This window comes from Neoarius graeffei, chromosome 5 (assembly GCF_027579695.1).
Source record: "Neoarius graeffei isolate fNeoGra1 chromosome 5, fNeoGra1.pri, whole genome shotgun sequence".
In the NCBI taxonomy this organism is placed as follows: Eukaryota; Metazoa; Chordata; class Actinopteri; order Siluriformes; family Ariidae; genus Neoarius; species Neoarius graeffei.
Window position 1 is genome coordinate 72,276,182 of NC_083573.1, and position 21,199 is coordinate 72,297,380.

A 21,199-nucleotide genomic window follows, 5' to 3' on the forward strand; every position below is an offset into this window, starting at 1 on the left:
TAAAATTTGTGCTGCAAATATACATCCATTACATAGAACACTATGTAAGACAGAGAAGACATAGAACACTATATACAAATATAGTTATGAAAGGCTAGGCCTATATATACTAACGTATTTAACTGGCATACTGTACCTCACTCCATCCTTTCATGTTGTTCATAAGGAAGCTTCATAAAAACATTGTCACGTAACTACTATATATGCTGGCTGCATAGCTTCAGGAATAACAAATAACTCACTCTCTCATGACAACTGCAGTCCTAAAGTTATCATGACAATTGTAGTCCTGAGCCATCATAGCAAAACTAAGTGTCCATAACCATCTTCTAAGTGTATCTGTAGACTGTCCATATAGCGCCAACTTCTACAGAAGCAAAGTGATAAGAACCTCAGCCAGAAGTAGAGTATCAGGATGGATCAGGGAATGTCCATGTTCTCTCAGGAGCAAAGTGATGAGAACTCCAGCCAGATGTAGGGCATCAGGATATATCAGGCAGGCCTGAAGAATAGGAGAGGCTAGCATCACTGGTATCTCAGGACTGACATGTAATGCAACAGAGAGAGCAAGAGAGAGAGAGAGAGAGAGAGAGAGAGAGGTTGTCAGGTATGCCTGTTGTCACTTAATGGTTAAGAACAGTTTATATGGTGTGTGCAGAAGCAGACCTGCAGAGAAAAGTTCTTGGCAGAGCAAGGATACCTGCAGAGTGAAGGTCAAGCTTGAGGCCCACGAGGTGGGAGGCCACCTTGTTGGCCTCAGGCTTGGGCTTGGTTGGGTAGGCTGCCTTGTTGGCCTGAGACTGCAGCTTGGTTGGTGAGGCTGTCTCATTGACCATAGGCTAGTGCTTGGCTGGAGAGGCTGCCTCGTCAGCATCTGACATGGGTACTTCATTGGAGGCCACCCCATTGGCATCTGGCATGAGCATGGCACTGGAGGCTGCCTTTTCTGTTTCTGGCATGAGAAGTTCTTTAGTGGTTGCCCTGTTGGTCTCTGGCATGAGCATTTCATTAGAGGCTACCATGTTTGTCTCTAGAATGAGTGCTTCCTTGGAGGCTGCCATGTTGGTCTCTGGAATGAGCTTGGCTTTAGCCAACATCTCCCCTTTGTCTCCAGCCTTTCTCTCCATGCATAAGCTCATGTCCAGCTGACTAGATTCAAGAGGACCCTCATGCCTGGTTAGTCAGAACACTCATTTCAAGAGTGCATTAAATTCAGTGGAATTACTTTGGCAAGGGTGGTCCATGGCAACCAGGTACTTGGCCCATTGGCATGCTGGTCCAGTGAGCTGGGACATCATAAATTCTTACTCACACACTCCCTTTAGGCTTGGGTTCCATCAGGCTCCCATTAGAGAGACAGCACCAGAGCAAGAATCCACAGGGTCTTCAATGCCATTGGATGATGCGGGGTGTCCATCCACCTATATTAGGGGAATTGTATGGAGTCGTATGTCAGCATGGTGAACCTGGTTCCCCCTCTACTGCTGCATCCATGGTAGAGGTGAAATATAATGTCATGTAAAGTCTGGGTGCATATAGAAGTGCAGTTTAATAATTTTATCATAAAATTTAACAGTCAAATCCAAAGTGAGAATCAGAGGCATAGTCAAAACTAGCACACAGTCAGGCAATAAACAAACAACATACAACCCCGATTCCAAAAAAGTTGGGACAAAGTACAAATTGTAAATAAAAAAAGAATGGAATAATTTACAAATCTCAAAAACTGATATTGTATTCATAATAGAACATAGACAACATATCAAATGTCGAAAGTGAGACATTTTGAAATTTCATGCCAAATATTGGCTCATTTGAAATTTCATGACAGCAACACATCTCAAAAAAGTTGGGACAGGGGCAATAAGAGGCTGGAAAAGTTAAAGGTACAAAAAAGGAACAGCTGGAGGACCAAACTGCAATTCATTAGGTCAATTGGCAATAGGTCATTAACATGACTGGGTATAAAAAGAGCATCTTGGAATGGCAGCGGCTCTCAGAAGTAAAGATGGGAAGAGGATCACCAATCCCCCTAATTCTGCGCCGACAAATAGTGGACCACTCAGAAAGGAGTTCGACAGTGTAAAATTGCAAAGAGTTTGAACATATCATCATCTACAGTACATAATATCATCAAAAGATTCAGAGAATCTGGAAGAATCTCTGTGCGTAGGGGTTAAGGCTGGAAAACCATACTGGGTGCCCGTGATCTTCGGGCCCTTAGATGACACTGCATCACATACAGGCATGCTTCTGTATTGGAAATCACAAAATGGGCTCAGGAATATTTCCAGAGAACATTATCTGTGAACACAATTCACCGTGCCATCCGCTGTTATCAGCTAAAACTCTATAGTTCAAAGAAGAAGCTGTATCTAAACATGATCCAGAAGCATAGACATCTTCTTTGGGCCAAGGCTCATTTAAAATGGACTGTGGCAAAGTGGAAAACTATTCTGTGGTCAGACTAATCAAAATTTGAAGTTCTTTATGGAAATCAGGGACGCCGTGTCATTCGGACTAAAGAGGAGAAGGACGACCCAAGTTGTTATCAGCGCTCAGTTCAGAAGCCTGCATCACTGATGGTATGGGGTTGAATTAGTGCGTGTGGCATGGGCAGCTTACACATCTGGAAAGATACCATCAATGCTGAAAGGTATATCCAGGTTCTAGAGCAACATATGCTTCCATCCAGACAAAGTCTCTTTCAGGGAAGACCTGGCATTTTCCAACATGACAATGCCAAACCACATGCTGCATCAATTACAGCATCATTGCTGCGTAGAAGAAGGGTCCGGGTACTGAACTGGCCAGCCTGCAGTCCAGACCTTTCACCCATAGAAAACATTTGGCGCATCATAAAACGGAAGATACGACAAAAAAGACCTAAGACAGTTGAGCAACTAGAATCCTACATTAGACAAGAATACATTCCTATCCCTAAACTTGAGCAACTTGTCTCCTCAGTCCCCAGACATTTACAGACTGTTGTAAAGAGAAAAGGTGATGTCTCACAGTGGTAAACATGGCCTTGTCCCAACTTTTTTGAGATGTGTTGTTGTCATGAAATTTAAGATCACCTAATTTTTCTCTTTAAATGATACATTTTCTCAGTTTAAACATTTGATATGTCATCTATGTTCTATTCTGAATAAAATATGGAATTTTGAAACTTCCACATCATTGCATTCCGTTTTTATTTACAATTTGTACTTTGTCCCAACTTTTTTGGCATCGGGGTTGTACACAGTGGAAAATGAAAATCAAAAACCAGATAAACAACCAAAGTCAAGACCAGAACGGCGATACGTAAAACGAAGGCACATGTGAACACTGACTGGCAATTCATACACAGAGCATTGAGCATGATCGAGAGCATTCTGTGGTACGGCATCTCAGCCTGCTTTGGCAACCTGAGTACACAAGTGAAAGCCTCGATTACCAGGCTATCACAGAAAGCCATGAAAATCATAGGAGTCAGTCAGTACCACACACTACATGCTGTCTTTGATAAAACAATCATAAAGCAGGTCCAAAAAATTATTTTTGATCCTACGCTTGTCCTCCATCCCAAGTACCAGCTCCTTCCCTCAGGCAGACCCTTTAAAGCCCCCATGTGCAGGCTAAACCACTTGAAGAATTATTTTGTCCCCCATCTGTCAAAGCTCTAAATGTCAAGTTAGTCAGCTGCAAGTCCTTGTGAATTGTACATGTACACTGTATGGTGCGACAACCCAATATTGAGAGTCCGCTTAATCAGTTTGCAATTTTTTTTTTTAATATTATGTGTTGTATAACTAGGCAATGTGCAATCTGTTGATGGAGGGCAGTTTGTGAATGCATCATAGGTCTTGTGGGTGTACCTGTGGATTGATGACAGCCTGTGTATGTACCATATGTATATATTGCATATGTATGTAATTTGTATTTTAACAGTAGATACTATGGATGTCCAAGACAAATTTTCTTCAGGACAATAAAGTATATCTTATAAGTAACACACACACACACACACACACACACACACACACACACACACAAAACAAACAAACAAAAAAACTCATATGCTTTTAAAATTGTAGTGCAAATCTTTTAAAACTGTTGCTTGTGAGTTTTGGCTATAACAAATGCAACCACAATGTCCTCCACATTCAAAGACCTTCAAATATCATGTTCATTGACATCAGTGCAGTCCCATGAGCTTCTCTTGGCACATAGTTGATCTCAAGTAGGTTTTTATAAGCTTTAAAGTTAAAACACTCCTCTCAACAAAGGCAACAGTGAACAAGAAGGAGTCAGGAGGAGATGCAGTGCAATGCTTGAATTACTGTATATGTAGCAGGGTATGCTATTGCTTTCCTAGTTCATTCTGTGTGGTGCAGGCCCCTTACCCGTGGCAGGTAAGTAACAGCTTATTTAGGACCCTAGTGTGGAGTATAAAAAGCGGTAGATAATGCTACCTAGGTATCATTTCTGGTGACTGCCCTCTTGTCGCAGAGCCCAGAAATGTTTCTTGTATCAACACTTGAAAAGATATGCACTGCTTGTGTTGCTTCTAAATGTTCTCTATATTGTGGTGTGCTGTAGTTAATCTTAGTATACCTGTGTATCTTGCCAATAACTTGAGAAAGTGGCTGGAGGTGATCATACTTGGTCTGCTGATTACGATAGGTATGTTAAATCCATATCATCATTTTCATAGCTGTGTATGAGGGCACAAGCAATATTATTATGTTGTTTGAATCCTTAGTTACCCAAGCCAGTAATCCACAATGAGCTGCCAGATTACTGGTATGTACCCACATTTGGGTGGCTGGGTGCTGGGTTTTTTAGTTGTTGGTGGGTTTTTATTGGGTTAATAACTAGTTTTTATTGTAGCTCAGCTGACTGGCTGCCCTCATTACTTCCGGGTTGCTGATGTAACCTTACTGGCACCAGAATATCCTGATCATGCTGTTGTTTTGCTCCCTGTATTTTGTTTCATTGATTTTTTTATCTCCTTTTTTCCCCCTTTTTGACTCAGCCTTTGGCTGAAGCCTATAGAGGGACCTGTCTGTATGTGTATGTTTAACTGAGTTTAAGCGTGTTTAAGAAGGTAATTAGCATGCCAGCCTCAGGTAGTGATTCTACAGTTGTGGTGTGGCGCCGCTGCATACCGACAATGTAAGTGCCACATTACATAACCTCAGTTCATGACATAATCCTCCATGGCTGAGTGGTCTAGACCACTGTCCAAGAAAGGTGCAGATTTTGCAAAATTGGTTCGAATCCTGGTGTCGATGTATTTCTAAGTGGCCTATTTATGTACTGTAAATGGTAAAATGGCATCAGGTAACATTTCTCTGGGTGAAATTTCCAGAGTGGTGTAGTCAACTTGAGCCTTTCTTTTTTTTTTTAAACAATTGCTAGCCTGTTAGTTCTAACAACCTATCATCACTAGTGCCACATACAAATCCAGAAGCTTCTCACTGTATGTGTAATTTAGCTACGGGCGCAGATAGAGGGTGGGACGGGTGGGATTCGTCCCACCCAGATTTAAATTCACCTCATTCGGTCCCCCCCACTTATAGGGAGGAAAAAATGTCTGTGCTGTCTTTCTTTGCATAAGGCAAACCTCACGGGAAAATCAAAAGACTAATTATCATTCGGTTTATTGAGGTGTACAGCAGTACATACATAGTTGCAACAACTCACATAAAACAAAACAAAGACTGATATTCGGTTGGTTGAGCTGCGCAGACTGCACAGGTTGCGAGCTCGAGCTTGGTTGCTATGGTTACCCACAACAAGTTTGACAGGCATATCGGGGACAGCTCCTAGTTCAGGACCCCAACACGGCATGATGAAGGGTGCCAAACCGAAAAGGCAGAAAACGATTGCATCATTTTTTTTCAAAAAACAACGACTGTAAGTAAACTGTGCCTTACTTTATCATATCACCTTGCAATTTTTTGATAGTCTGTTCAAAGTAATGTCGTAGTGCAAGTAAATTCGTATGGAGTAGAGATGCCTTTCTGGTAGCCTCCTTCTTTCGGTGGTAGCCTGTAGATACAGTGCTCAGAAGGCAGTTTTAATGTTTAATCTGGCGTTCCCTGCCATAATTTCAGCGAGCATATTGTTTCATAAGGAAACTTTGCGAAGAGTTGTTGACTGACTGCCGCTCACGCAACACACAGGCATAGTTAGAAAGTCAGGATGCACTGGTTTACACTTTACACACACACATGTAGCCCAGCCTCTCGCCATGTTTAACAGTTGGAACTTAGCGGTTTTAAAACTAGTTTTGCAATTTCTGTGCGTGATGATAATGTGTAAACTTTGGATTTCCATAGGCTATGTTAAAATGTTGGGGGTGGGGGTGGGGGTGGTTTGCTGGCAGCTTTGTCCCCCCAGTTCAAAAAACGTATCTGCGCCCCTGAATTTAGCATGTCACTTGGGTAGGTCGAGGTGTGGCTGGGAAAAAATATGGACTGCAGAATTGATCTCCAATGCTAAATAATCTGATTCAATGTCATGCAGTGTTTGCTCAGTGGTCTTGGACCTTTCATAAAGTTTTCCAATCTTTATCATCTGTCTCATATGCCCTGAAAACAGAAAACCATAGAGGACAGAAACATCTTCCTTTTTTGAGAATCTGTCACTCAGGCTTTTGAGGCCTGTGTCCATTAATGGAAAAATACTAAAAGTCTTATTTGCAGTGGACTGAATTTCCTCAGTACTCTCATACTAAAACTGTCTGGCCATTTTTTGCTGTCTTCTCCCTGGCTGCTTCATTTCCATGACCAGATCTGCTGCAGTGTCTCTTACATCAGACTGACAGAAAGCAAGCCAGCTTTCCTGGACGTTTTCAAGGTACTATCTTACTCCCTCTGTTTCTCTTCTAAGTGTTTCCAGGGAAACATCTGGACTTTGCAGCAACTTGCTCACATGATTGTACTAGATCATGGTGCACAAGAAATGCACACAGTCTTCAGCTCATCATGTAAATTTTGGCAGTGGACATGGTCCCAGAGTTCCTCTTCTCCAGTGCAAATAACTGGAGTTCAGACCATGCTTCCTGTATCTCTGGTAGTTGGCATCACACCACCTTCACACTGTCAATCTGGACCTTCCATCTTGATGTTGACAAAGGTTTTAGAGTAAGCTGCTTTACATGTTACCTTAGAATTATCCAGCAATGCACAGATGAACTACAGTGGTGCTTGAAAGTTTATGAACCCTTTAGAATTTTTTTTATATTTCTGCATAAATATGACCTAAAACATCATCAGATTTTCACACAAGTCCTAAAAGTAGATAAAGAGAACCTAGTTAAACAAATGAGACAAAAATATTATACTTGGTCATTTATTTATTGAGGAAAATGATCCAATATTACATATCTGTGAGTGGCAATAGTATGTGAACCTCTAGGATTAGCAGTTAATTTGAAGGTGAAATTAGAATCAGGTGTTTTCAATCAATGGGATGACAATCAGGTGGGAGTGGGCACCCTGTTTTATTTAAAGAACAGGGATCTATCAAAGGCTGATCTTCACAACACATATTTGTGGAAGTGTATCATGGCACGAACAAAGGAGATTTCTGATGACCTCAGAAAAAGTGTTGTTGATGCTCATCAGGCTGGAAAAGGTTACAAAACCATCTCTAAAGAGTGTGGACTCCACCAATCCACAGTCAGACAGATTGTGTACAAATGGAGGAAATTCAAGACCATTGTTACCCTCCCCAGGAGTGGTTGACCAACAAAGATCACTCCAAGAGCAAGGTGTGTAATAGTCGGCGAGGTCACAAAGGACCCCAGGGTAACTTCTAAGCAACTGAAGGCCTCTCTCACATTGGTTAATGTTCATGAGTCCACCATCAGGAGAACACTGAACAACAATGGTGTGCATGGCAGGGTTGCAAGGAGAAAGCCACTGCTCTCCAAAAAGAACATTGCTGCTCATCTGCAGTTTGCTGAAGATCACATGGACAAGCCAGAAGGCTATTGCAAAAATATTTTGTGGATGGATGAGACCAAAATAGAACTTTTTAGTTTAAATGAGAAGCGTCATGTTTGGAGAAAAGAAAACACTGCATTCCAGCATAAGAACCTTATCCCTTCTGTGAAACATGTTGGTGGTAGTCTCATGGTTTGGGCCTGTTTTGCTGCATCTGGGCCCGGATGGCTTGCCATCATTGATGGAACAATGAATTCTGAATTATACCAGCAAATTCTAAATGAAAATGTCAGGACATCTGTCCATGAACTGAATCTCAAGAGAAGGTTGGTTATGCAGCAAGACAACGACTCTCAGCACACAAGTCGTTCTACCAAAGAATGGTTAAAGAAGAATAAAGTTAATGTTTTGGAATGGCCAAGTCAAAGTCCTGACCTTAATCCAATCAAAATGTTGTGGAGGGACCTGAAGCAAGCAGTTCATGTGAGGAAACCCACAAAACATCCCAGAGTTGAAGCTGCTCTGTACAGAGGAATGGACTAAAATTACTCCAAGCCAGTGTGCAGGACTGATCAACAGTTACCAGAAATGTTTATTTGCAGTTATTGCTGCACAAGGGGGTCACACCAGATACTGAAAGCAAAGGTTCACATGCATTTGCCACAGATATGTAATACTGTATCATTTTCCACAATAAATAAATTACCAAGTATAATTGTGACAGTGGGGGCGTGGTCAAATGTCGATTTGTGACCGGAGGGCGGAGTCAAGGAAGGTAAGTGGCAGAATCACTACACCTGATGTGAATTAACCTGTGTTTGTGTGTCTTCCCAGCAACCACGCCCTATATAAGGAGAGAGACAGAGCAGAGGAAGGAAGATCTTTCCCGAACCAGATGTCTTATGTGTGTGTGTATGTGAGTGGCTGGGAGAGTGTACGTGTGTCACTGAAAAGTGCAAAAATAAAGAGTTTTGGAAACTCAGTTCTGGCCTGCCGTACTTCTGTGCTCCACCCGTTCAAAGTTCTACAGTAGTGCTGAAACCCGGGACCTGAGCACAGAAGAGAACAGCCCCATGTAGTCCTCCCCCTTCGCAGACCTGATCCACGCCCTCACCATGGCCCAACAGAGCCAGCACCAGGCGCTGCTCGCCCTCTGAAAGGAGCAAGAACAACGGTTCGGGGCCCTGGTGCTGGCGCAACAGGAAGATCGTCAAGCATTCCAGCACCTCCTCGCGTCGGCGGGGTCCACCATCTCTGCTGCGGGCCCACTCCACCTCACCCCAACGAAGATGGGCCCACACGATGACCCCGAGGCCTTCCTCACGCTATTTGAACAAGCAGCAGAAGCCTCGGGGTGGCCGGTGGAACAGCGCGCAGCGCGCCTCCTCCCCCTGCTAACGGGCGAGGCACAGCTGGCCGCGCTACAGCTCCCCGCTGACAGCCGGCTGGTCTACGCGGACCTGCGCCGGGCCATCCTCCAGCGTGTGGGGTGCACCCCTGAACAACATTGTCAGCGCTTCCGCGCTCTGTGCCTAGAGGAGGTCGGCTGCCCGTTCACGTTTGGCCAGCAACTCTGGGATGCCTGCAGGCGGTGGCTGAGGGCTGACAACCGCGATGCCGAGGGAGTCGTCAACCTGGTGGCACTGGAGCAGTTCATCGCGCAACTTCCCAAAGGAATGGCGGAGTGGGTCCAGTGCCATCGCCCGGCGTCACTGGATCAGGCCATCGAGTTGGCAGAGGATCATTTGGCGGCTGTTCCCACGGCAGGATCACAAATCCCCTCTTCGCTTCTCTCCTCTCTCTCTCCCCCTCCCCTTCTGTGTCTCGTCCTCACCCCGTTCCCCCACCGTGGAGGCGGGGGCCGGCTCCCTCACAGCCGATCCGCCGCACCCGCGGTGTCCTCCCATTTTCCACTTCTGTGTCTGTCTCTCCCCCCCCTCAGGTGAGTGAGCCCCAGAGTACCGGTGCAGAGAGAAAGCCCGGGCCGGTTTGCTGGCGCTGTGGGGAGCTGGGCCACCTCCTACAGCAGTGCTCGGTGATCGAAGTGGGCGCAGTGGTTCGGATCCCCGACACGCCAGGAGCCGCCCTCGATCGGGCCGGAGCGTATCGCATACCGGTGAGTATCCAAGGGGATACATATCAGGCTTTGGTGGACTCTGGCTGTAATCAGACCTCAATCCACCAAAGCCTGGTGCAAGACGAGACATTGGGGGGAGCACAGGAGGTGAAGGTGTTGTGTGTGCACGGGGATGTTCACAGCTACCCTTTAGTGTCAGTCCACATTTTTTTCAGAGGGGAAAAATTGAGAGTAAAGGTGGTGGTTAATCCTCGCCTCACCCACTCGATAATTTTGGGGACTGATTGGCCGGGATTCAGGGAATTAATGAGTCATTTAGTAAAGAGTGGGTCCTGCCGTATTTCAGCAAGGGGAGGTCCCGGTGTCGCATTGGCAGGAGCAGCTGTCACAGAGCTGTCTATGTCATCTCCGCGTCAGAGTGAGGAGCCGGCGGCTCCTCCTCCCTCTCTCGGGGAATCCCTCGCGGATTTCCCGTTAGAGCAGTCGCAAGACGAGACTCTGCGGCATGTGTGTTACACCTGCTGGCTCAAGGCAAGTACAATATAAAGGGAGACCACACCAAGTAGTACGTTCGATATATCGATATTTAAATAATGAACGAATGTCAGTAATGTGTAAAATAAAAATGTAATGTGTTATGGTCTGTGTACAAATGAGTTTAACCAAACCAAAATGAAGGAGGAAGCTCCCTCTTGCCTTCTCGGGAGACCTTTTATAGGCCAAGCCCCCATTATCTACAATCCTCCACACCTGGACCAGTCACCTGTTGATTACACATTAAGCAACACATGGACCAGGGTGGAGCTAAAGACACCCCAAAGCAGACAAGGTTATGACAATGTGTTTGACCAAGTGAGAGTAATCGATGGTCAAACGCTCCAGCCAAACGCCACCCTGTCCTTCCCCTGCTTTTCTATTATGAAGGCTAGATTATACCGAGTGACGCAGGACACTCAGACTAAAGAACAAATCACACAGCTCTTGATTCCAAAAAGCTGCCGGGAATTGGTATTCCAGGTGGCTCACTTTAATCCCATGGCTGGACACTTAGGGCAGGATAAAACACTAGCCCGAATGATGGCCCAGTTCTATTGGCCAGGGATTCACGGTAATGTCCGTAGGTGGTGTACGGCATGCCGCGAATTCCAGTTAGTAAATCCAGCGGCCATCCCAAAGGTGCCTTTGCGCCCTCTCCCATTAATCGAGACCCCGTTCAAAAGAATTGGGATGGATCTCGTCGGGCCATTAGATCGGTCAACACGAGGGTACCACTTTATATTAGTTCTAGTGGACTATGCAACATGATACCCGGAAGCAGTGCCTCTGCACAATATCTCAGCATGCAGTATTGCGGAAGCGCTCTTCCGCGTTATCTCCTGAGTTGGAATCCCGAAAGAGATTCTGACTGACCAAGGCACCTCGTTTATGTCACAAACACTGAACGAACTTTATGGGTTATTAGGTATTAAGCCGATCTGCACCAGCGTTTATCACCCACAAATGGACGGTTTAGTCGAACGGTTCAATCGCACCCTCAAAAATATAATTAAGAAATTCGTAAGCGAGGACACACGTAATTGGGATAAATGGCTCGAACCCTTGTTGTTTGCAGTGCGAGAGGTCCCACAAGCCTCCACGGGGTTCTCCCCGTTCGAATTGTTATATGGGCATAAGCCGCGCAGCATTTTAGACCTGCTGCGAGAAAATTGGGAGGAGGGACCTTCACCAAGTAAAAATGAAATTCAATACGTTATTGACCTGCGCGCAAAACTCCACACACTCATGCATCTAACCCAGGAGAATTTGCGGCAGGCCCAAGAATGGCAAACCCGCCTGTACGACAAGGGTACACGCCTTAGGGAGTTCACACTGGGAGATAAAGTACTCGTACTGTTGCCCACATCGAGCTCCAAATTAATCACCAAGTGGCAAGGACCCTTTGAGGTCACACGGCGAGTCGGGGACGTTGATTATGAGGTGAGGTGAATGGACAGGGTGGGGTGCTACAGATTTACCACCTCAATCTACTCAAACTCTGGAACGAGGAGGTTCCCGTGGCGTTGGTGTTGGTGGTTCCGGAGAAGGCGGAGCTGGGGCCGGAGGTTCAAAAGGGAGCATTGGCATCGGGTACCTCTCCGGTCCCCTGTGGAGACCACCTCTCCCTGACACAACTCACGGAGGTTGCCCAGTTGCAGACCGAATTTTCGGATGTGTTCTCGCCCCTGCCCAGCCGCACCAACCTCATAGAGCACCACATTGAGACGCCCCCGGGGGTGGTAGTGCGTAGCTGCCCTTACAGGCTACCCGAACACAAGAAAAAAGTGGTTCAGGAAGAACTCGAGGCCATGCTCGAAATGGGCATCGGCGAGGAGTCCCACAGCGACTGGAGCAGCCCAGGGGTCTTGGTACCCAAGGCCGACGGGTCGGTCCGGTTCTGTGTAGACTATAGAAAAGTCAACGTGGTGTCTAAATTCGACACGTACCCAATGCCTTGTATTGATGAGTTGCTCGATCGACTAGGCACAGCATGCTTTTACTCGACACTGGATTTGACAAAGGGTTATTGGCAGATCCCCTTGACTCCATTATCCCGAGAAAAATAACGGCCTTTTCCACACCGTTCAGCTTATACCAGTTTGTCATGCTTCCTTTTGGGCTATTTGGGGCGCCCGCTACATTTCAGCGGCTGATGGATAGGGTCCTCCGCCCCCATGCCACCTATGTGGCGGCGTACCTTGACGACATCATTATTTATAGTAATGACTGGCCGCGGCACCTACAACATCTGAGGGCCGTCCTTAGGTCGCTGAGGTGGGCGGGTCTCACAGCCAACACGAAGAAGTGTGCAATTGGGCGGGTGGAAGTACGGTATCTGGACTTCTACTTGGGGAATGGGCAGGTGCGTCCCCAAATTAACAAGACGGCAGTGATTGCGGCCTGCCCGAGGCCCAAGACCAAAAAGGGGGTGAGACAGTTCCTGGGGCTGGCTGGCTATTATCGTAGGTTTATACCTAATTATTTGGACGTCACCAGCCCGCTGACTGATCTCACTAAAAAGGGGACACCAGATCTGGTCCAGTGGACGGAGCAATGCCAGCGGGCTTTTTCTGAGGTAAAGGCTGCACTGTGTGGGGGGCCACTGTTACACTCCCCTGACTTTTCTCTCCCTTTTATATTGCAGACGGATGTGTCAGACAGAGGGCTGGGGGCTGTTTTGTCCCAGGAGGTGGAGGGGGAGGATCGCCCAGTGCTATACATAAGCAGGAAGCTGTCAGTGCGTGAGGGGCGCTACAGCACCATAGAGAAGGAATGCCTGGCCATCAAGTGGGCGGTCCTCACCCTCTGTTACTACCTGCTGGGACGCCCTTTCACCCTCTGTTCGGACCACGCACCCCTCCAGTGGCTCCACCGCATGAAGGATGCCAACATGCAGATCACCCATTGGCATCTGGCACTCCAGCCCTTTAACGTCAAAGTGGTCCACAGGCCGGGGGCGCAGATGGTCGTGGTGGACTTCGTCTCCCATCGGGGAGGGGGGGGGGGATTCGGCTGCGGGCCGGATGGCTGCCCGGCCTGAGTTGGGCAGTGGGGGTATGTGGCAGTGGGGGCGTCGTCAAGCGTCGGTTTGTGACCAGAGGGCGGAGTCAGGGAAGGTAAGTGGCAGAATCACTGCACCTGATGTGAATTAACCTGTGTTTGTGTGTCTTCCCAGCAACCACACCCTATATAAGGAGAGAGAGAGAGAGAGAGAGCAGAGGAAGGCAGCTTTCTCCCGAACCAGATGTCTTATGTGTATGCATGTGACTGGGAGAGTGTACGTGTGTCACTGAAAAGTGCAAAAATAAAGAATTTTGGAAACTCAGTTCTGGCCTGCCATACTTCTGTGCTCCACCCACCCGTTCAAAGTTCTACAATAATATTTTTGTCTCATTTGTTTAACTGGATTCTCTTTATCTACTTTTAAGACTTGTGTGAAAATCTGATGTTGTTTTAGGTCATATTTATGCATAAATATAGAAAATTCTAAAGGGTTCACCAACTTTCAAGCACCACTGTAAATAGACCGTAGAGTCTTTACAACACACCAGAAAGGTGATGGACAGCACCGATGACTTGGTATCATCTGCCACATCTAGATTAAGAGTGTTTCTGTTGCATGGGACACAATGCTTTGCCTAAACCATAGGACACAATTGCAAAATTCTTGCCTAAACACCCTGTTTTTGTCCCATCATCTTGCTACCATTGTCCTAAGATTGGCCATGACAGTCAGAAATGTTTAGGTTGTGTTTCTGCAGATGGCCCAGAATAGTTTCACTCATATCCTTAACAGATATGTCTTTGACATCAACAAATCCAAAGGAATGCTCAGCAATAGAAACACCAACAGATGTTTCACAATTCACAATTCTCATAACAATGGAAAGTTGTTCTTTATGATGCTGCAGTGCAGTCCATGATGGCAGTGAAATACTTTGGGTTTATTTACTCTTCTCATGATCAACTGAAGTATTTTGTCTACAACTAATATTATTATTAATTTAGAGTAACTCCACTCAAGTAATGCACATTTGTTTCTGTGTTTTGAGTTTTTCTTATTTGTTCATGGTTCCTAAAGTTGTCACAGCCAGGGGTGGCTGTGGGGATAAGCTCCCACTGCCTGCCAAATGCTCCCATGGCACGCGTCTCAAATAGTCTCTGACAACCAAGTCCAACTCCTGGTCTTCATGTGGCGGAACCATTCCAAACCAACAGGAGAAGGAGTGAAGGGCAAATCACTGGCACCCCAAAAACAGTTGCTTCAGGTAGACAGCTGTGATCAACAACAAACTGAAGAGATTACAAGTGGACATAGCTACACTTCAGGAAATGTGCCTCCCAGGTGCTGGCCAGCTGAAAGAGAAAGACTATACCTTTCTCTGGCAAGGAAAAGAGGAAAAGGCCCTGAAGACCTGAGAGAATTTGGGATTGGCTTTGCGGTGAAGAACTCTCTGATGAAGATGGTGGAGCCAGGTAATGATGGATCAGAGCAGCTGCTTACACTCCGTCTCAACTCAACAGATGGCCCCATCACAATTGTCAGTGCATACGTGCCCACACTGTACTCAACCCCTGAAGAGAAGGACAAGTTCTATGATAAGCTGGATGCAACAATAAAGAACATCCCCTCAAAGAAACAGGTTATCTTACTAGGGGACTTCAATGCGAGAGTGAGTGCTGATCATGATTCTTGGCCTTCCTGTCCGGGACATTTTGGAGTAGGAAAAATTAATGAGAATTGGCAAAGACTCCTCAAACTATGCTCCTACTATGATCTATGTGTGACAAACTCCTACTTCCAGACCAAGCCCCACCATAGCGTCTCATGGAGACACCCCCGCTCTAAACACTGGCACCAGCTGGACTTGATCATTGTAAGACACTCTTACAATGGAGACACTCATCCAAAGAAGCTCCATTACTCCAAGCAAGAGGGTAAATCACACAAACATCAACCAGATGCGACAGCCAGAAAGAACTGAACAATTTGCCAGGTCCCTTGAGGACATGCAGAGCTCTCATTAGACGGGAGCCAGTGTCACTTAGAAATGGGAGCATCTGCGCCAGGAAATCTACATCACTGCCATTGCCACCTTCAGGAGAAAGGCCTCCAAAAGCACTGACTGGTTTGATGCTAAGTCCAGTGAGATGAGTCCTGTCATCGAAGCAAAGCGTGCTGCCCTCATTCAGCACCAATGCTTGCCAAGTGACAGGAAGCTCCAGACACACTGCAAAAAATGACATCTTAGCAAATGAAAATATCTTGAAAATAGTTTAAATAATCATTTAATGATCATTTAAATGAGCATTTCCCATTAGTATACAAGACACCAATTCTGAGATTATGAAACCTGGTTCTAGATTGCAACCAACTTATTCTAAGATGTCTTATCAAGTAAAAATATCTGTCCTTGCAGCAAGATAATTTCACTAGTATTAAGTCGTTTTTTCCTCAAATTCAGTTTTCAATTTTTTTGCAGTGCACTCAGGGCTGCCAGGAACAAAGTCCAGCAGACTGCCAGATGATATGCCAATGAATACTGGCTCAAGCTCAGTGAGGACATCCAAAATGTAGCTGCAACAGGCAATATGAGAGAGATGTACGATGGTATCAAGTATGCCCTTGGCCCTGTCCAGTGCAAGACAACACCCTTGAAATCTGCCAGTGGTGAAACCATCACAGATAGAACAAAGCAAATGGAGAGATGGGTTGAACACTACTCAGAACTCGACTTGAGATAAAACATGGTCAGTCCTTCTGCCCTTGATGCTATTCCATACCTAGCAACTATGGACGAACTGGATGCAGAGCCAACACTAGAAGAACTACACAAGGTAATCAACAGTCTAACAGCAGGGAAAGCACCAGGAAATGATGGTATTCCTCCAGACCTGATTAAGTGCTGCAAAAGTACGATGCTGGCCCCTGTGCACAATGTCCTGTGCCAATGCTGGGCTGAAGGAGCAGTACCCCAAGACATGAGAGATGCCAAGATCATCACACTCTACAAGAACAAGGGTGATAAAAGTGACTGCAACAATTACAGGGGCATATCACTCCTGAGTATTGTTGGCAGACTGTTCACACGCATCCTCTTGAATAGACTCCAAAGGTTAGCCGAGCATGTTTACCCTGAATCACAGTGTGGGTTCTGTGCAAAGAGGAGTACAGTGGATATGATCATCTCCATGCATCAGCTCCAAAAGAAATGCAGAGAAAAGCAACAACCCCTGTCCCTGGCCTTCATTGACCTCACTAAGACATTTGACTTGGTCAGCAGAGATGGCCTTTTCAGAATCCTCTCAAAGATCGGCTGTCCACCAAAGTTGCTTAGCAAGACCAAGTCATTCCATGAAGACATGAAAGAAACAGTGCGCTATGAAGGCAGCACATCAGAACCCTTCAACATCCGTAGTGGAGTCAAACAGGGATGCGTTGTCACCCCAACACTGCCTTTGGATCTTCTATTGAAAGGGTTTACTTCTGATTCCAAAAAAGTTGGGACAAAGTACAAATTGTAAATAAAGATGGAAAACAATGATGTGGAAGTTTCAAAATTCCATATTTTATTCAGAATAGAACATAGATGACATATCAAATGTTTAAACTGAGAAAATGTATCATTTAAAGGGAAAAATTAGGTGATTTTAAATTTCATGACAACAACACATCTCAAAAAAGTTGGGACAAAGCTATGTTTACCACTGTGAGACATCCCCTTTTCTCTTAACAACAGTCTGTAAACGTCTGGGGACTGAGGAGACAAGTTGCTCAAGTTTAGGGATAGAAATGTTAACCCATTCTTGTCTAATGTAGGATTCTAGTTGCTCAACTGTCTTAGGTCTTTTTTGTCATATTTTCCATTTTATGATGCGCCAAATGTTTTCTATGGGTGAAAGATCTGGACTGCAGACTGGCCAGTTCAGTACCCGGACCCTTCTTCTATGCAGCCATGATGCTGTAATTGATGCAGTATGTGGTTTGGCAAGGTCATGTTGGAAAATGCAAGGTCTTCCCTGAAAGAGACATCGTCTGGATGGGAGCATATGTTGCTCTAGAACCTGGATATACCTTTCAGCATTGATGGTGTCTTTCCAGATGTGTAAGCTGCCCATGCCACACGCACTAATGCAACCCCATACCATCAGAGATGCAGGCTTCTGAACTGAGCGCTGATAACAACTTGGGTCGTTCTTCTCCTCTTTAGTCCGAATGACACAGCGTCCCTGATTTCCATAAAGAACTTCAAATTTTGATTCGTCTGACCACAGAACTGTTTTCCACTTTGCCACAGTCCATTTTAAATGAGCCTTGGCCCAGAGAAGACTTCTGGGCTTCTGGATGATGTTTAGATACGGCTTCTTCTTTGAACTATAGAGTTTTAGCTGGCAACGGCGGATGGCACGGTGAATTGTGTTCACAGATAATGTTCTCTGGAAATATTCCTGAGCCCATTAGTGATTTCCAATACAGAAGCATGCCTGTATGTGACGCAGTGCCGTCTAAGGGCCCGAAGATCACAGGCACCCAGTATGGTTTTCCGGCCTTGACCCTTACGCACAGAGATTCTTCCAGATTCTCTGAATCTTTTGATGATATTATGCACTGTAGATGATGATATGTTCAAACTCTCTGCAATTTTACACTGTCGAACTCCTTTCTGAGATTGCTCCACTATTTGTCGACGCAGAATTAGGGGGATTAGTGATCCTCTTCCCATCTTTACTTCTGAGAGCCGCTGCCACTCCAAGATGCTCTTTTTATACCCAGTCATGTTAATGACCTGTTGCCAATTGACCTAATGAGTTGCAATTTGGTCCTCCAGCTGTTCCTTTTTTGTACCTTTAACTTTTCCAGCCTCTTATTGCCCCGTCCCAACTTTTTTGAGATGTGTTGCTGTCATGAAATTTCAAATGAGCCAATATTTGGCATGAAATTTCAAAATATCTCACTTTCAACATTTGATATGTTGTCTATGTTCTATTGTGAATACAATATCAGTTTTTGAGATTTGTAAATCATTGCATTCCGTTTTTATTTACAATTTGTACTCTGTCCCAACTTTTTTGGAATCGGGGTTGTCTATTGAAAGGGTTTACTTCCACACCAGGTCAGATGGACAGCTCTTCAATCTTGCATGCCTCCGAGCTAAGACCAAGATTTGGAAAATCTTGAGAAGACTTCTGGCAAAGGATCTCCTCTTTGCCGACAATGTTGCAGTCACAGCTCACAGTGAACAACATATCCAGGACTTAACTGACCATTTTGCTCAGGCCTGCAAAGACTTTGGATTGACCATCAGCCTGAAGAAGACAAATGTCATGAGCCAAGACACAGAAGTTCCAACAGTCATTACCATCATCAACTATGTTCTTGAAGTCATCCATCACTTCATGTACCTGGGATCAATGATCACAGATAGCCTTTCTCTTGATTCTGAAATCAACAAACCCATTGGAAAAGCTGTATCCACCTTCTCACGACTTACATTATGCGTCTGGGAAAACAAGAAACTTGCAGAGAAGACCAAATCAGCAGCATACAATGCTTGTACAATCAGCATCCTTTTATATAGCAGTGAGACCTGGACAACTTATGCATATCAAGAGAAAAACTGAACTCTTTTCACTTGTGCTGCTTATGTTGCATCCTTGGAGTCTCCTGGAAGGACAGGGTACCAAATACAGAGGTGCTGTCCCATGCTGGCTTCCCTTCAATGTATAAACTCCTGAGACAATGCAGACTACAATGGCTTGGCCATGTTCATCGCATGGATGATGGGTGCATCCCAAAAGACATCCTGTATGGAGAACTGGTGACTGGGAAGAGGCCCACTGGCCTTCTGAAGCTGCGTTACATGGATGTTTGCAACAGCAACCTGAAAGCCATAGGCATCAACACAAAGAACTGGGAGAAAACAGCTGACAATTGCACCAGCTAGAAATGTGTCCTGAAAGAAGGCCTCAAAAAGGCAGAAGATACACTGACCAAGCAAGCCGAGGAGAAGCATTCCCATAGGAAGAAGAAGAAAGGAAGCAACCCCCAAAGCACAGAGATAGTCTACATATGTGCCAAGTGTGGAAGATCATGTCTCTCCTGCATTGGACTAACCAGCCACAGTCGAAGTTGCATCAAAGACACTGGAACCCGCAACAGGGGTGCACCACCATAGTCGACACGACTGTCAGAGGCCTACTACTATTTGTTCATTCAGTATCGGGTCATATTGTGCCATTAGTTCCACTTGTGAGAGAAAATTGCCATTGTGGGGGTCATGTAATCACTCTTTTGGTGGCACTTTTCCAATGCTCAGTGTCAATCTGCATGTAATTTGGATGTTTTTGAACAATAGCTGTCTTTGTTTGCAATCTCTTCAGCAGATCATTTCAATATTGTGAATATTCATATTCTTTTAGATGGTGAGTGTAACAGTCTAAGGCTCTTGGGAAATGAGGAAATGGGAGATAGGATTGGCAACTCAAGGTGCATTTTATTTTTCTTTAACTTCACTTTTCAGTGACGTCACTCTGCTCTATGCGTGCATGCGCACACCCACATAGCATTGGATTTCTCAGATCTCTCTGGTTACTGGATTCCCTGCAAGAACATAAAAGACACAAATAAATTGCCAGTAATCAAACACAGGTGAAACTCATCACATAATACCTGCCAGCTCTACCTAACTCTTCACCGCCCACAGCCGAGACTCAGTCATGCCCCTGCTACCACAGTGAGCAAGGTTCTTTCATGTACAGTAGCCAATTTTGCTCAAGGCATCATCACATTTTCCAAAAAGAATGGAAGGGAAACAGAATACTGCATCTGTGCTGATGGAATACTCTAGCCAGTTCCTATATACTGTCCCCAGTTCCCAAACACTTACTGAGTGTTTTTAAATTAAAAGGTCATGTAACACATGCCCTTGTCCCAGGTTTTTTGGATCATGTTGCAAGCATCCATTTCAGAAAGAGTGTATATTTACAAAACCAATTCAATTTATCAGTTTGAAAAATAAATATCTTGTCTTTGTATTGTATTCAATTGAATATAGGCCAAAAAGGATTTGCAAATTATTGCATTGTGTTTTTATTTCCATTTTACAGTGTTCCCACTTTTTTGGGTTACTTTTTTTTTGGCACATTAATAACATGTTAACTTTGACAGCACTAAAAATATACATTATTAATGCATTAATACAACATTTTCGACAGCCCTAACATTAATAACAGTTTAGAAATGGTAGAACAAGCTCGCTTACTGAGTAGAATTGACAACCAAATCATTATTCTGCTGGGAAAAATTAAACCCTTGGCATAACTTATTGTAGAGCTCTCCTAGGTGTGGGTGGAGCACAGAGGACGGCAGGACAAAGCTTCAGGGAACAACAGGCTTTTATTGCCAGACTTTTCAGTATAACAATCGTTCTTATTAGATAAATACACACACACACACACACACTGTGTGCTTGTCCCGGGAAGAGCTCTCCTCTGCTCTCCCTCTGCCTCCTTAAATAGGGCGTGGTTACTGGGAAGACACACAAACATAGGTTAATTACCGTCAGGTGTAGTGATTCTGCCACTCACCTTCCCTGGCTCCGCCCTCCTGTCACAGACCGGCGCTTGACTACGCCCCCGCTGC

The 21,199-nt window shown here is 45.1% G+C and overlaps 1 protein-coding gene across 1 annotated transcript in view; it reads right to left on the reverse strand.

Moving 5' to 3' along the window:
• Positions 1-1,360: 1,360 nt before the first annotated feature.
• Positions 1,361-21,199, reverse strand: part of tsnare1 (T-SNARE Domain Containing 1) — a 437,024-nt gene continuing 417,185 nt past the window's right edge. Inside the window, exon 12 of the mRNA XM_060920699.1 lies at positions 1,361-1,421. The gene's annotated coding sequence lies outside the window, so the exon portion shown is untranslated. The remainder of the gene's footprint in view (positions 1,422-21,199) is intronic.